General features: G+C 45.8%; 1 long non-coding RNA gene across 11 annotated transcripts in view; it reads left to right on the top strand.

The window, feature by feature from the left end:
• The window catches only part of LOC143835996 (uncharacterized), a 172031-nt gene that overhangs the window by 44503 nt on the left and 114635 nt on the right, over positions 1-12893 (top strand). For 3 of the 11 annotated variants that reach the window (XR_013230445.1, XR_013230437.1, XR_013230438.1), the window contains exon 3: positions 12152-12649. The exons of 5 other annotated variants lie outside the window; for them this stretch is intronic. This is a non-coding gene — a long non-coding RNA (uncharacterized LOC143835996). Of the gene's footprint in view, positions 1-8065; positions 11518-12151; positions 12650-12893 lie in introns of those variants that run through there. 3 more of the 11 variants (XR_013230443.1, XR_013230439.1, XR_013230444.1) reach the window with 1 other exon arrangement.

Here is a 12893-nt window from a genome sequence, read left to right as displayed (position 1 = left end):
TGGGGGCTGCCCTGCCACTCTGCCACCAGCTCACCTTTGGTGCTCTCTAGCGGCCGCCATGGCTGGGGCTCCCCCTTGGAGTGGCACTGCGCAGCTGCTGCTGGCAGCACCCCTCAGCGAGCGGCGGGAAGTCAGGAGTGCCGGCGGGAAAGCAAGTGGAGCAGGGGCTCAGGCAGAGGTGGTGACGTCCCTTGGCAAAAGACTACCCCCCCCCCGGGCCTCAGTATAATTGTCAAGCCTTGACTGGTCCCCGGTGATAAAAAGGTTGGGGACCACTGCTTTAAAGGACAAAACTAGGAACAGAGGAAGATAAATCAGCATATGATTGTTTGAAGTGGCTGTCAGCCACCCCCATTTGACTAAGGAAGGGGGAAGCACAATATTATTATTATTATTATTATTATTATTATTATTATTATTATTATTATTATTATTATTGCCATAAGATTTCTGAGAAAGAAACCCAAAGCTGCATTCTCAAGTGGCACAAGGATATTACTTTAATGAAGAATAGTTCTTAGTCAGATCTACGCATCCTACCCCACTGGTTTGTCACACAACTTCATACGGAGAACATCTGCACCTATAAATACTCTGAGATATAATGAAGCTGAGATAGGTGGAAGCTTCTGCCCTCTTCTTCCACTATTCTACTCCTCTGTCTGCTATGATATTATTAAAGGCAGACTGACTGACCAAGCATACAGCAGAAAAAGCTTTACGAAGGAAGAGTCAAAATAACTTTTGCAAATTTTGCTGAACCAAATTTTGGGAGTTAACAAGCATGTACAAGTGTTAGCGTTACATATGGACTCACTTCAGATGCTGTATGAAACTATGGATTAAACTAATGACTGTTAGTATACTTGCAGATCACTATTTTTAGTCAAGGGCTGACAAGCCAGGATCTGACGTCAGTTTGTTATCCATGGGTAGGGATAGTGTGATGTCTGAGTGTAGATATTCTGGCTTAATCTTGGTTTAATTCAGTGGTGACTTCAGAACAAAAGGAAATTAAGCTAGTATTAAACTAGTGGGAATTTTATTTTCTTAGAGCTAGGTTCAGCTGAGTTGGGGGAGTCTGACCGAAGGGAGCAGAGAGAACCCCTGGAGACAGGCAAGATCTTACCCACCTCACCAGTTGCTAGATGGGTCGGGTGGGGGGAGGGGAGGGTTGGGAGGTGACAAGAGCAGTGGGGTTGGGAGGATTAGTGTGGGTCAGTGCAGCTGGGGGGCGGAGGATCTATCTTAGGAGGGATAGGTGAACTAGGGTTCTCTCTTGGGGGGCGGAGGGGGAAATGGAGCGAGAGGCTTGGTCAGCGGGGGGGGGGGCTGTCAAAGGGGCTGGGATACCAATGATCATTGGCCAGGGGTGCTATGGTTGGGGGAGGAGGTTGGACAAGAGAAGGGTTGGGAGCACTGGTGTCCCATGTTGGGCCCAGCTGTGGAAACACACGCTTACCCACCTTAGCAGGAGCACAACTTACCATTGCGCCCCAGGCTAGGAATCTGGGTGTGACCATTGATGCCTCCCTAACTATGGAGGCACAGATCAAAAGAGTAGCGGGCCAGGCATTTTTCCATCTTCGCCAGGCTCGGCTACTAGCACCCTACCTGCCCCCCGATCACTTGGCCACAGTGATCCATGCAATGGTCACCTCCAGAATAGATTACTGTAACTCACTCTGTGCAGGCCTACCCTTGTCCTTGGTCCAGAAACTTCAGCTAGTGCAGAACGCAGCTGCTAGGGTCCTCACTGGCACACCTTGGAAGGCCCACATCCAGCCTGTGCTGAGGCAGTTGCACTGGTTGCCTATTACTGCCCGGATCCAGTTCAAGGTTTTGGTTTTAACCTTTAAGGCTTTACGCAGGTTGGGACCCACATACCTGCGGGACCACCTATCGCCCTATGTCCCCCGCAGGACTTTACGCTCTGCGGGGGGAAACCTATTGGTTGTTCCCGGCCCTGGGGAAGCACGCTTAGCCTCAACGAGGGCCAGGGCCTTTTCTGTCCTGGTCCCTACCTGGTGGAATGAGCTCCCGGGAAAGCTGCAGGCCCTGCGGGATTTGGCAACATTCTGCAGGGCCTGTAAAACGGAGCTCTTCCACCGGCTCTATGGTTGAGGCTGTGGTCAGTGGAGTACATCTATTGCCTCCCCCCTACAGTGGATATCATCCTTGCTCCATTTTCTCAATGCCTTTGATTGTAGAGGGAGTGGGTTGTTGTCCGCCATGTTATGAGTTTTAGAGTCTTTTAATAGGGAGTTTTAATGGGAATTTTAAAGTACTGTGACCCACCACGAGTCTGTTGGGAGGTGGTGGGATATAAATCCAAACAATAAATAAATAAATAAATTTGTCAAGATGAACAAGCTGGATCCTGATTTCACAAAATAACCATAGTTGAAATTCATTTATTTATCATATAGCATGTGTGCAAGATAGCTAGGATATCCTAGGATTCTATGGCAGGCAGGCACAAGGTGTTTGATGGTGGTCTGACATCGCCTGCCTCTGTGTCATGAGCCTAGTGTTCCTTGAAGGTCTCCTATCCAAATACTAGCCTGGGTTGACCCGGCGGCTTAGCTTCCAAGATCTGATGAGACTGGGCATGCCTGGACTATACAGGTCAGGTTACCATAGTTTAAATTAACCATGATTTTTGTCTTCTATCTGAACTTAGGTGATATCTACTTGAATTTCTTTGATGAAGCTCCATATTAAATCTAGAAGTCATGTGATATGAGAACAGATCTTATAGATTGGCATATTAAATAACAGGAAGCAGAAGACAGGAGCAAACAGAGAATTGTCACTATGGGGTTTTCCAAAGCAGTGGTTCCCCAAAGAATCTGTATTAGGACAAATGATACTTAACTAATCTATAAGTGTTCTGGAGTGAGCAATAAAGTAGACAAATTAGAAGAACACATCTAATTATTCAGGATGTTGGAAACAGAAATGGACTGAAAAGAAATCCAAGAGGACCACTCCAAACTGAATGAATAAGCAAACCAAGGCAAATGAGATTTATTAAATCCTAAATTCCTATGTACACAGATGGGGACTGAACTAGGGATAGGCCATTCAGCCTAGACAAGTCCAAAAAAATACAAATCAGTGCTGATTCAATTACTTTTGGGGCTTATCCATCCCATCAGTTTAAACCCAAGCCCATTTAAATACCACCAGGGCTGCCAAACAACTGATCCCCGAAGAGGCTTCTTTTCACTTCAGGATCAGCTGACTTGCTACATTTGGGCCGAATTGGTTCGAGTTACTCGAACTGGCCAAATTCGAATTAATATACCAAATCAGTAATTCAGATGATTCAAGTTGTACTGGCTCAGGAAACCTTTTTTCTCCAGTGCACATCCCCAGTCTGAACCTGTGATGATCTTGGCACTTAGTTAAACCAGTAGCAGTAAAAAGTGATGCAAATTCCATTCTTGTAATTATTAGGAAAGGAGTGTAAAGACCTATGGAGTTCTGTATATGGTCACCCCTTCTCAAAAAAAGTTATGAAAAAAGTTATGAAAAAAGTTAAGAAAATGAAATGGAAAGAAAAATTGCCAGTAGGGCTGAAATCTTTGGTGTGAGAAAAGGCTAAGTAGGAAAAATATACAAAATTTTTTATCCATCTACCATAATACTGTACTGGAATTTGTGGTCACCTAGTGAAATTGATGAGCACCACACTGGACAACCGGTGGGGCAGGGGCTATGGGGGGGGCTTTCCTTGTAGGGGGGTGCCCCCCAGAGGTTGTCCAGTGGGGTGTTTGGAATTGATGATCACTTCTTCATACAATGCACAATTTGCTTCCTACCAGAAAATGCTCTGATAGCTGTTAGCTTAGATGGCTTCAAAATGGGAATTAAAATATTCATGGAGGTTGGCTTCTGTCATGAGGGTTAAATGTGATCTCCATGTTCGGACACAATGGCTCTCAGGACACCACTGGGTGGGAAACCTCAAGGAAAGGTTGTAGACTTCATGTCATAGGAGCACCTTGATGGATAATATATCAGATAGACCTTAGGTTTGATCCCAAAGGCTTCTTTGTATATGTTCTTACTGTGGCTTCATCAGTTTCCATTGAGCTGTTTAGTTGGGGATCAGATGAAGAAAAAGAGTGGTTTTTACACCCTGCTATTCACTGCCCCAAAGAATCTCAAAGTGGCTTACAATCATCTTCCCTTCCTCTCCCCACAACAGCGGTAGGTGAGGCTGAGAGAGCTTCTGACAGGACTGCTTGGCCAGAAAAGCCCTATCAGGGCTGTGATGAGCCCAAGGTTTCCCAGCTGGTTGCATGTAGAGAAGCAGGGAATCAAACCCAGCTCGCTAGATTAGAAGCCACCACTCCAAGCTGGCTCCTCCTTAGCTGCAAGGTCAAACACTTTAAATTCCAATGACTTATAATATCCCCAGAGGGGTTGAAAAAATTATTTGTGTGTTCAAGGCACTGCAGCTGTGGCATACAAACACTGTGTATACCATACACCCCGAAGAGTTCTCTGCCCTGTGTCTCAAGTCAGCCCTGCCTCTTTCCAGGGAATGTTGCTTATATGGCCCTCAAAGCAAAGACTGCAATGACCCAGGTCAGGATGGCTTATCAGAAGGCTTCATGATACTCCTTGCCCTAGGTGCATTCTAAGAAAAGATTCACCTGGCTTCAGAAGACAGCCTGCCCCCACCCTTCCCAGTAGTCCTTGCCCATCCTCTTATATCTCCCTCACTATCCAAGCCCTCAGGATCTCAGTTGCCCTCATCCCTCACCAGGGTTTATGGGCCCTGCTTCACATGTCTGAGCTGGTTTTTAGCCCCACAGTCCTAGTTGCTGATTGGGTCGTTAACTGGGCAGTGAGGTACCCTGGATTCAGGGACTAACTCTTGCCTGTAGCAAAAAGGAGGAACAAAACAGTAATATGTGTACAGACATAACTAACTGAACTCTCTTTACCGCTGAAACAGGAATTTCAGGAATCTTACTCTAGTCGTGCTCAGACTCTCAACCATAACTTAGTTGGAAAGGCAATGTGATAGGACGGATCTGACCTCAGGCCCATGGATCTGCTCCTCCAGTACGTGGCACTTCACAGAGGAAAGGCCAAGGAACTTGACTTCTCTATTTCAAGAGAGGAGGAAAGGACAGAATAGGGTTGCCAATTCTTGGTTGGGACATTCCTAGAGATTCTGGAGTCCAAACCTGAAGAGGAAGCTCAACTGAGATGTGATGCCATAGTATCTACCCTCCACAATTGCCATTTTCTCCTGGCGATCTCTCAGGTCTGGAGATCAGTTGTAATTCTGGGAGAATGCCAGGCTTCATCTGGTGGTTGGCAACTGTGAGATAGAGGGAGAGGAAAGAAGATGAAGAAAGGCAAAGGTAAATGCAGAGACGCTTATTGAGGGTTGAGGACTAAGAAAAAAAAACACAGTTTCACAAAAGAGGCTATGAGCTGGCATTTTAGCTTACTATTTGCTGTTTGGTCTCTAAGAGCACAACCAGCCCGAAACACTTGCAGCATGACCCCTGGTGGTGCTATGTGGACTTGCAGTAGAGCAATGAGATCCAGGAGAGCTTGCTCAGCTACCAGCAGTCAGATTGCCCAGTGTGATAATGGAAGCCTATGAAAAGGGGAGGGCTCACTGGGGTTATCCAAGGGCAACAAGGTTACTTCTTCTTGGGGGATTCTTGGGAAATGCTTGGGGTCTCCTGAGCTTTTCTTTCTGATAAAGCTTGGAGGAGCTAAGCCTGAGGGAGCCTGTTCCCTTTGCCAGCCCGTCCTCTTTGTCAGCCCTTTTTACCAGTCTTTCCTTCTGAAGAGACATCTTTCCAAGGGAAGTGACCATTGGCAGGGGAGGGCTTTCTGGAGACAGGAGAGGCTCTTAAAGCCCAGTTCATTGAATCATTGTCATCGACTCATTTCATTAAATGAGAAGATATAGGAAACAGCAACTCTGATGCACTGTAGCAAGAAAGACACGGCAGGAGTGCTTTGGCCATCAGGGTGACCTAGGCAGGAAGCACCAGGCCTGCAGAGGCGAAGCCATTACAAACCAGGCTTGAACTTGGGGAAGAGCTGAGTTGTGCTCATCATGAACCATGGATTTCTCTTGAGTCCAGTGGCAAACACCAACAATGTTTTATTCAGCTTAGACTCTTTCATGTGCGCACACACACTTCTTCAGATACACTGAAATGGAAATTACCAGCCCACACAGATAGGTAGATGGCGAACAGTAAATTAGCATACAGCATAACGAAGATGTTTAACAGATTCAAGGAGCAAACAGGAACAGCAACCTTAGTTTATATGGTCACTGTTTGTTGACGTTTAATTCTGGGGGGAGACGAAGTGAGGAAAATTAATATGTCAGAATTGGAGACTGATGGGCAGATGTATCCTTATTGTGGGTTGCTGAGAGCAATTAACTGGGACCCTGCCATTACACTTCATTCATCTCCTCTCAAGCATGGAGGCATCTTTACAGCATCTTCTTCTTTGAAGTGTGCTGGGTGGCTTTGTGGAATCATTTTCCTTCTTCAAAGACCAGAAAAATAGTCCATGGTAGATGGATCTCGCTAGAACTTGGAAGATAAGGTGGGTTGACCACAGTCACTATGGGGATGGAAGACCACCAAAGAAGACAAGGGCTGCAGTGCAGAGGAGAGCAGAGTTGTTTTCTGTTGCCCCAGAGGGTAGGAGCAGAACCAACGGGATGAAGTTAATTCAAAAGAAATTCCAGCTAAATATCTGGAAGAAGTTTCTGACAGAGAAGTTCTTTGGGAGGTGGTGAGTTCTCCTTCTAAGCGGAGGCTAGATAGTCATCTGATAGAAATGCTGATTCTGTGAATTTAGGCAGATTGGGCAGAAGGGACTCTGTCCATGCTTGCCTCTTGTGGCCCTTTCTTGCATGCCCAGGAAAATGCTCATCACCACTTTGGGGACAGGGGGTGAATTTCCAGATTGGCCAGGGATTCTGGTTTTGTTTGTTTGTTTGTTTTGAGGAGGGTATCATCTGGGCATGGAATTGAGGTCATTGCGGGTGGGCTCATGGTTGTTTCTTGCATTCTGCAGGGTTTCTTGCATTCTGCAGGGACTTGCACTAGCTGACCCTGGTGGTCCCATCCAACTCTATGGGCCATTCCGCACAGATTCTTTGTAGCAGGAGTGTGGCAAATTGAAATTGCTACAAATTTGCAGTTATGCACAACGTCGTTGACAATCTGCCACACTCCTGAAACCGATCCGCAAAAAGCGCTTCGTTGTAGCGCTTTCAGGGAAATCCCAAAAAGTGGATTCAGCCTCCCGAAAGTGCTACACTCTTGTAACTAATCTGCAACACTAGCAGGAAAGTTCTGTGCGTTGCCTCCCCCTGGCTCTCTCCTCTGATCTTCCGGCGAAGCGATCGCCATTTTTTTTTCTCGGAGCAAGCAGAGATCAACACACCGGAGAGCCTTTGTTTACCCAATGAGGCTTCCCTGGCTGCAGTCCCTCCCCAGAGCTGTTTTAAGTCACCAAGCACCAAGCACCACACAGCCCCGTTTGCTGGTTTATTTTCCCTTTATTTTTCCCTTTATTTTCGGCCGAAAATCGCGCCCGTGAGGGGGGGGATTTTTTTTTTCACTCGGGGGGGAGCGTGGCAACGATGAAACGGCAACTCAAACACCACCTGCTAGCTAGATTGGTCTCTCCTGCTAGCTAGATTGGTCTCTCCGTTGCAACGAATCAACGCAGATTCGTTGCAACGTGTTTTTTTTTTTAAACCTGCCTTAAAGGGAAAGGGGCTTTTCGGGAGCATGATAACGGCCAGGGGTGGGACAAAACTCGGCAATATCGCTTCCTGGCTAGCGTTTTTTGCCGAGACTGGAAACCTGTGGGAAACGATAGAAATGCAACTGGATTCCACTACAAAGGCAGGTATCCATAACAACAAATTCCACTATTTAAAATGGCATTTTTTTCATTCCACAACCAATTTGCAACATAGATCCTGGTGCGGAATGGCCCTATGATTCACCTTTCTTAACTAAGTACTCTTTAACTTACATGTTACAAGACCTCCAGTGAATGACAACTTTATGCACATCTAACCCTTGAATCGAGATACAGTGATCCTTTACCAGGGCCAGCAGACTACATGATGCAGAGAAAAGAGTCCCTGGTCCCCCACATTTACAGCTGCTTGTCGGGAACTAGTGTGAAGAACATCAAAGTTCAAGGCTGTGAATTGAATCCTGCCGCAGCCCCCGAGATGCAAGCTACCTTTCTACTGCCACAGCAACTTAACTGTCTGCAGCAAAACTTGAGGCTTCATCTCAGTTCCCAGTTGCTCCATCTACGAAGATCATTTGAGCCGATAAGACGGAAAAGACATTGTTTAGAAATGCTTGTTTGTAATCATATTACTCCAGGCTTCTTTCAGATCTACCTCTCTTTTTCTCCTTCCCCTGGCACAAACTTCACTCAGACTGCTGGTTTCCCAGCAACCAGCAAATTGGGTACAGCGGCTGTTAACTCAAGGGCAGGAGCTCACGAATCTCATTGATTTAGACAATCAGTTTAAATGTTAAAACAACAGCAGAAGGGAGATAAAACTCTTAACGAGTGAGATTAAGAAAGCAGTTTACCAAAGTGGAGGACACTATTTTGAGAACATTTAACCGCTCCCCCTTGTGGCGCAAGGTAGAACTGTATATCTCAGTTCTGAAATTGCTCATCAAATCCTGTTTTGCCAGATGCAAGCTATTTTCTTCATCCCAACATAGGCCCAAACTGTTGATTTTTTAAAAAAAATAGTTTTTACTTATTTGGTAATTTACAGAACAATGTTTGAATCCAGTGGCACTTTTAAGACTAACAAAGACTGAATAAATCTTTCAAGTGCAAGTATGCATGCGCCTGAAAACTCACACCTTTAATACAACATTGTTGGCCTTAAAGGTAAGAATGGATTCAAACTTAGTTCTGCAGCTTCAGGCCAACATGGCTCCCCACCTAAATCTATTTGTAATTTATGGTCTGCTTTTCTCAAAAAGACTAAAAATCCTTTCATGCTATTTAATAACAATAACCTAAGAAGCAACGATACTTAGATAATGGAAACTTGATTTTGAAACTTGATTTTGAAAAAAAAAATCTATAAGGGAATCTGATTCTGTGACATTTCTTTTTTCAAGGCAGGAAGAGAAAGTAATAAGGCCCTGGACTAGCCAGGAGGTGGGTGCTGGCCTCTGCTGCTGCTCCAGATGTGGCAGGAGCAAGAGAGGGAAGGACCGGCTCTTCTTTCTTCTTTCCACACTTCTTTGAGGGGGCAGGGTGGTGGGCAGTCAGCCCCCCTTCCTCCAGACATGGAGCCTGGGGCAGCTGTCCTCGTTGCCCTTTGCGTAAGACAGCTTTTCTCAACTTTTTTACAATTGAGAAACCCCTGAAACATTCTTCAGGCTTCAAGAAACCCCAGAAGTGGTGCAATTGTGCAGAGTATGGTTGGAAAAGATGGCTGTGTACACATCCAACTGGGGCCCTTCTATTCCTACCCCTCTAGGTCCATCATTGACCATGGGGGGGGGGAGAGAGGTCGACCTGATCATATATGGTCATATCACCCAAAAATGATTAACAAATTAAAAATATTTAAAGATTAATTAACTCCCATTCATTTTGGAAACTCTTTCAGTGCCATCAAAACCCTGGTTGAGAAAGTGTGGCCTAAGATATTCTTGGTAGCTGCAGTCCAAAGAGAAGGAAGAAAACCTCAGTAATGTGGGGTTACTAACAGACCTGGGGGGGGTGTCCTGTCCCTTAAAGAGTTTGGAAATGGGCAGTTGAAGTTTTTAATGGCACAGCATTCACCAGGTAAATAACATCCTATGGCTATAACAGCAATATATTTTTCTCCAGGCCAACTGGCAACTCTACTTACGTGCCTTTCTCCATTTCCCCTGGGGCCTGTATTATTGAGTGTTATTTTGGCCTACTTCCATACAGAGGCTGTCTCTGCTTTGGTGTCTGAACTGGAGTAATTTAGAGCAGCCACATGATGTTGCATTCCAATTGCCCCCATCCTATTTATGCTCTTTCCCAAACCAACATTGCTACAGATGTTTTGGGGAGGGGGGCGGGGGGAGTGCATGAGGGCCAATGTGGTGTAGTGGTTAAGAGTGATAGACCCTCATCTTGAGAACTGGGTTTGATTCCCCATCCTCCACGTACAGCCAGCTGGGTGACTTTGGGCCAGTCACAGATCTATCAGAGCTCTCTCAGCCTCACCTCCCTCACAGGGTGAGGAGAGGAAAGGAAGATGATTGTAAGCTATTTTGAGACTCCTTTAGGTAGTGAAAAGCAGGGTGTAACTGTCTGAGGTAGTCCGTGGATTAAAACTAGAAGTGTGAGTTTCACACCTGTCCAGATATCACACTGAGTGTCCACTTTACCTTACTTGAAAGGCGTACTTCCTCTACTGCAGATGCAGGGAAGCTGGTAGCGACTGCACAGTGGAGGCCGGTACTCTGTACATGGTCAGATGTTATTATATTTCTAAGGCAAAGCAACTGGGTTGCTGATCATGGTCCATGTTCCTTAATAAGGAGACCACTGTTCTTGGTATATCTTCAAAGGAACTTCCTTCTATAAATCCTATATAAGCCCTTGTGGGTGGTAAGGAAAGAATCTTAAAATTGTCATTAGGGGTAGAGGAACATGCAGTTTGGTTTGTGGTATGTGAATGCCCAATTCATGAACCATGAGCCATCACAAATGTTTAGCCACCAAACTAATAACCACCTGTCATTTTCCCAGAAAACACTTTCCTAGGGGTACTTTCTTTGGAGGGCCATAACAGGCCCCAGAAATCCAATCCTCATCAAGCTCAGGGGCAAGAAGAGGAATATCTGGCAGAGATACCCTGCAGGTCTGGTGTTTCATTTTGATAGGCACAGGTTTAGGAGGCTCAGCAATGTATAGAATGGATCCTTGTGCAGCTAGAAAGATCAAGGTCACAGGGACCTCCCCCAGATGCTCCTCGACATGCCCTCCAAGTTTTGCCTCTCCTGGTTTCTTTGAAACATTGTAAACATTTAGATTGAATGGACACAGCCTGTCTGGAAATGTATCCATTTACTAATGGGCATGGACCTCCATGAACAGCCTGAAAATTCATGGCAAGTTTGTGTGGGTTGACCTACTATGAACTTCACTTTGTGAACCACAAACTGGCCAAAATTTATCTTGAACGTTACTCTGAAGATGGGGCAAACAGCAAATGGTGGGGTGGGAGCCTTTGATCACTGACAGTTTTATTTCTCCTATGTTTTTGTGAACTACAACTGAATTCCAGGGGATAGATTGGCTGTTTTGGCAAAGAATTATCATATGGCTGTATTTGGATGTGTGACAGAGTTTACTAATGTAACAGAATTAATTTTTTGTTGTATATTCCCACCATCATGTTGGAAATTCTAAGTCTGAAATAGAGTGCATGCATGCCTTGAATAAATCTTTGTTAGTCTTAAAGGTGCTACTGGACTCTGATTTTATTGTGCTACTTCAGACCAACATGGTTACCCATTTGACCCTGTGAACCAGTTTCTGTCCATCTTTAATTATCATCCCGCCAACTGAAAAAGGCGTCCCTGGCCATTGTGCAGAATCTTTCCTTGCATGGTATACCCCCAGGGCCCTGTATCACCAGGTTACCTACCCATAGGAGAAGACAGAAGGCTTTCACTTCAAAGGAGATGTTTTCTTCTTGGGTGCATCTTTCCACTGGCACTGGGAATAGGATTGGGTCGGTAAGGCTGCAAAGCCTGTGCTGGTTTCATGATCACCCTCATCAGCAAACTGGCCAGACAGGGACTTTTGGAGGACAACGGTCTCCATGCCATGCATGAACAATTAATATTGGCTGTGAAGAATGAGCACAGGCAGGGCCAAGCAGAGGCACAGACTTTGCAGTGATCAAGTTGCTAGAAAGCTCAGAAAGCCCAGAAAGCTCTCCTGATTCGTTAGCAGCCCTAGAGCTGTGGAAAGAAGTACAGCTATGATGGGCCCCCTGTCTCTCCATCGTCAAACCTCCAGGCCCCACTTGAAGGTTGGCAATCCTAGTTCAACTCCCCCCTCCCTCTTCTTTCTTCCCTCCGTCCCCCAGGTGCTACATTCAGAGGAGCAGCCCATAGACATGTCTGTCTCTTCTCCATGAAGGAAGGCAAGCCAAATTCAGACCTGCCTGCCCACTCTGACTCTGCACGTGTGTGGACAGCTATGAAGGGCCACTTGTAGGAACGAGTATCTACACAGGGTTGATTGAACGGAAATAGACATTACCCTTTTCGGTTTTTCTTCTCTATACCTTTGTCTCCAGTCTGCAACTATTGTTTAAGCCCCCACAGTGACACCTGGACTTTATGCTGCACTGCTCTGCTGTATTTTGAATGCATACTGTAACAGGAATCAGCTTGGCAGATTGCTGTAGGAGTGCAAGACTCGAAGGCCCGTTTGGAGATCAGCCAAAGAACCCCAGGCTGGAGCCTCTGTGACTGGACAGTGCGGCCTTTGTGTGAGTGCAGTGCTGGGATGACAGGAGCAAGTTGCCAGGAACCCCAGCCGTTGGGGGCAAGAAGGTGGTAAAGGCAAGCAGCGTGTCACGGTAAAAATGCTTGCTTCTAAATGTGTGCTAAAGTGCTACAGTTCGTACGAGCGTGGCTAATTTTGTAATATTCAGAGGATGCTGTTGTTCTCCTTTAGTAATTGACTAGTTCTGTTGCTATGGAGTGAAAGCTTTAGTTCACCCCATCCCTGCTGCTGCAACACTTTATCACTTACTTACATCATTGTTTTATTTAACAAAGGAGATGGCTAGCTGGAAAGTAAAAACTAACCCCTGTTGGGTG

Source organism: Paroedura picta, chromosome 4 (genome assembly GCF_049243985.1).
Source record: "Paroedura picta isolate Pp20150507F chromosome 4, Ppicta_v3.0, whole genome shotgun sequence".
NCBI lineage: Eukaryota > Metazoa > Chordata > Lepidosauria > Squamata > Gekkonidae > Paroedura > Paroedura picta.
This window is presented reverse-complemented; position numbering and strand designations above follow the sequence as displayed.